The following is a 4140-nucleotide window of genomic DNA, read 5'->3' on the forward strand; positions in this document are numbered from 1 at the left end:
CCTCCTTTCACATTCTCCCAAACGCTGGATGGAGTTTGATATGGGTTTCAATGAATGTAAAGTGGACCATATTTTAGTCTTTCAATATGCACAAAGCCCACACCAAGGGGCCTTGCTTTAACAAAGGAAAAATAAGCGAATACTTCTGGGCTAAAAGCTGCAATAGCAAAGTTAAATATTGGCACCTGATTTGTCCTAATAACTGCTATGATTTCGAGATCATTATGAGTATAAACTGGAAGGGAAACAGCAAGAAACGGGCGATCCTGTCTCAATGCCAGCCTTCCCAATCGTTATTGACTGAACAGGCAGAACTATTCGATATATACGCTAAGAGCAGAACATGTTTTTTCCTTCTTTTTTATGTCTCTTCCTTGATCAGTTTTGACCCCTTATCAATATTTTGTGCGTCCATTAGATGATCTTAGGTCCCGATCCCAGGATTTGATTTCTACAGGAGTTGGTTGTGGAGCCTTCCACTCTGCATTCTATGTAAATCCTACTGCCTGAAGAATGAATGTAAGAACCAACATTACCATTATCCATACAAACTAAGGGCAGTTTTAACATAAACAGTCAGTGTGTAATTGACAGATTTGCGGTTTCAGTGTAATGGCACTGCCTTTTTTAATTGAATGACCTAGAACTGGTCTCTGCTTGCTCACCTTGGGACTTTTGGGCGGCGCCGGTTAAAAGATTCTCTGTAAGTGTGTGCGTGTCGTGTGTTGCTGTCATGCTGTGTGTGTGTGTGCGTTGGCTGCAGGTGCAATTATAGTGACGAGGGGGAGGCAGCACCCAGAGCATGGACCCAGGATTGCTGTGCGGTCCAGTCCATTGATATAAAAGGTATGTCTTAGAATTTCGCTTTGGCTCGAAACCAGCGGTGAACAAGTGGAGAGGGAAGAGTTTATACAAGGTGGTGTGGTTGACTTCTTTAGTATTCCCCTGATAGCCCCTCCTCTCCCATCCCTCTCCCCTCTTCTCTCTCTCTCTCTTCATCTCTCTCCACCCCCTCTGTTCTCTGTCAGATGTCTCTGCCTGGCTGTCTGGCTGCTGGAGTGGGGACAATGTTGTTGTACTCTACGGCCCGTCAGTAACCAACTCAGCCTTGCCCTCCGCCTGACGCGAGCATTTGCATAACCTCGTTGCCTGCCTAAGAACAGTCAGACACGGAGATTACTAACCCCCACTTGCTGCCGCTGTCCAACAACTCTGCTGCCCCCCTTACCTTTTTTTTTTTTATTTTGTTTCTTTTCTTTTTGGTTTTTTTTTTTTTTTTTTGTTCTCTTTTTTTCCCCTCAATCCCAGCTCAGTCTCCCATGGAGCGAGGTACAATTTAAAGAAGTCATTCATCTCACTCCCCTCACCTTTCTGCTCTCCGCCTATTCTTCTCTCGTCCTATATCTCTATTTCTGCCCCTGCCCTGCCCCCTCTGCTCCCCCCCTCCCCCCCCCTCACTTCCCCCCACACACACACTACACACACTATACTTACCACCAATACCCATTCGTTATTTTGTCATTCCACTCAGGTTTGTTTCTATATAAGGCATAGCGATTTCACTTTAGTTTCTCACCTCTGGACGTTCCGGGCAAATTTTCTATAGCTTATACCACTACCTTTGCCTGAGACCAGGTTGGAACAAAAATGCTTTATTTGACCATTGTAATGGATGCTGAATACAGACGAGCCTGTGTACAATAGTTGCAGGTTCTTTATATTTAGATCACTGAAGGATAGGATGCGCCATTCATCTTGCTTAGCCCTCAGTTTTCCATTACTGGAAGAATCCAAGCGTTATGTACACTAATTAAGCCGGCCCAAATTTAACAGATGCTAATTATGAACAGAAAAGAGGGTGTAAGTTGAGAAAACGTTATTTCCTCTTGGAGGATGGCTGGGTTGGGGGGGACGGCCGAATGAGCCTGGGATTCACCACCCCTAGGGCTCACACTGACACACACAACACACCTCGTTTTCCTTCCCTCATTCCAGCACAGGACACTGGCTGTCAGGGGTTGCTTGTGCTTCCTGAACGCATCAATGATGTCTCTCTGGTTTTCTTGGTGTTACGAGCGAGGGTTATTCTCCTCTGTAACCCGGCTGCACCTCTCAGATTAACTTGAGAAGGTTGTTCTTGTGGGGCCAAACTGCAGTCCGCTGGGTGTTATGGGCCAGTACAGGAGGGCTTCAGCACCGCCTGTGGGAGGCCGAATGTCTCATAGAGTGCGGGTGGACTTACCTGGTGTTTCTTTTTTCCCAAGTCTCCACTTGTTTCTTGGGTCAGTTGGTTATAGAAAAGTCCTGTTATCGCACGGCCATGTGGAGTGAGGGGATGGTCCTAAGAGTGTCCAGTTCTGTTGAGGTCATGTCCCGGGTATTCACCTCACGCCTCCGTTGAAATGCCATAATTAGATTGTATTCTTCGTCTAAGGCTACTTTTTGGCTACACTGTTCGTATCCTAACTTCTCACGTCGTCTCCTGCCTTTATACCTCTTAGGCACAGCTCTTCTCTTTATTAATGCCAACCATGGATATGACAAACCGTAGATTCTGGATCGCAATGCCTTTTGTCTAACATCTTAACCAAATGGAAAGGCAAGTGGCTGCGCAATACACAGGTGTTGTTTAGGCAATGTAATGAATTTCACATTTTTGTCATAGTGTGTGTGTTCAGTCGCAGAGTGGAAGAAATGGCGTCCTCTGTGGAATCTGTCATAGAGGGGACAGCGCTACGATCATGTGAACTGGTGTCGCACAGTACTAGGTGAGATTAGTCACGGAATTGTAATGATGAAAGGATCGGCAGTTCTCTCGAAGCCTTAGTTGCCCAATTTTCCGGGAGTAATGGCACCGGACGGTAATTCTTCATGCTGGGTGATGGGAGATCTTGGGCAATACTTTACATATTTTAATATTTTATATCTTAGCATGATTTCGTTTCCTCACGTTTTGTTTGGCAATTCAATGAGATATAATACAAAATATATTTTTTGGAACTGGATTATCGTAGGCTGACATACGCTATATATCGCTACGCTTTGAGGAACAGGAGTTCCGTGTTGTTGTCGACTGGGTGTGGGTGGCACGGGTGTTCAGCGTCTGTGCTGGAAGTATGGTCTTGATGGGGAGTAGGTATGTACCGCCATTTATGTAATCCATTGTTATCGCATTAATTAGTCTAACTTTGTCTACTTAATGATATAGACAGACAACTGCCTGTCTACCGGTAATTCTTTCATTTAGTTCCAAAAGAGAGCATTCAACTATAGAAAAATGGTCTTGCGACTGCTGCAGCTCAAGTTATCGATTTAAAGGAAAGCGACAATGTCTATAGTGTCAACAAGTTTTGTTAGCTCAGGACAATGAGCACGTGACCAGTCTAATGGAACCTTGCTATATGTCAATGATGGTCAATCCATAGCTAATCTGATGTGTTTTACCCTGTTCCCATGGCTTTCAGGGTATTCTTTTTTATTTTAATTTTATCGTTGACAATCTTCAGCAGCTATCTTCAATTTAGGTTATTAAAGAACTAGGGGGGGGCAAAGGTCCTCGAATACTTTCGCGGATCCACAGCGCCAATTACACTGTGCAAAATGATAAAGAAGCTGGAACTATTGTTTCTTGCTGTAGAGCGCAGAGATGAGATAGGAAGAGTATAATTGTTGTGATTGAATTGTGAATACTATAATGAAATTGAGTAACCAAAACGCACAATAGCTGATCAATCTTGTGTATATAAGATAATAAAAATGTCTTTGAGCAGGGGCAGGGGCAGGGGCAGAAATAGAGAGATATAGAGAAAAAAGAATAGGGGAGACAGAAGGGTGAGGGAGTAGAGATGGAGACTCTTTAAATGTGTTCCTCCCTCCATGGGAGACTGAGCTGGGACTTGGTGGGGTAAGGGGGGCAGAGAGTGTTGGCACGGCAGCAAGTGGGGGGTAAGTCTCCGTGTCTCTGTTCTTAGGCACAGCGAGGTTATGCAAATGCTCCGTCAGGCGGAGGGCAAGGCTGAGTAGGTTACTGACGGGCCGTAGAGTACACAACATGTCCCCCACTCAGCCAGCCAGACAGCCAGCAGAGACACTGACAGAGAACAGAGGGGGTGAGAGAGAGAGAGAGAGAGAGAGAGAATG

General features: G+C 45.1%; 1 protein-coding gene across 1 annotated transcript in view; it reads right to left on the minus strand.

Annotated features, from left to right (window-relative positions):
• fam172a (family with sequence similarity 172 member A) overlaps positions 1–4140 on the minus strand; it is a 139825-nt gene that overhangs the window by 132923 nt on the left and 2762 nt on the right. The gene's annotated exons all lie outside the window — the stretch shown is intronic.

The sequence above is a fragment of the Morone saxatilis genome, unplaced genomic scaffold, assembly GCF_004916995.1.
Source record: "Morone saxatilis isolate NCDOM2014 unplaced genomic scaffold, NCSU_SB_2.0 Contig16, whole genome shotgun sequence".
In the NCBI taxonomy this organism is placed as follows: domain Eukaryota; kingdom Metazoa; phylum Chordata; class Actinopteri; family Moronidae; genus Morone; species Morone saxatilis.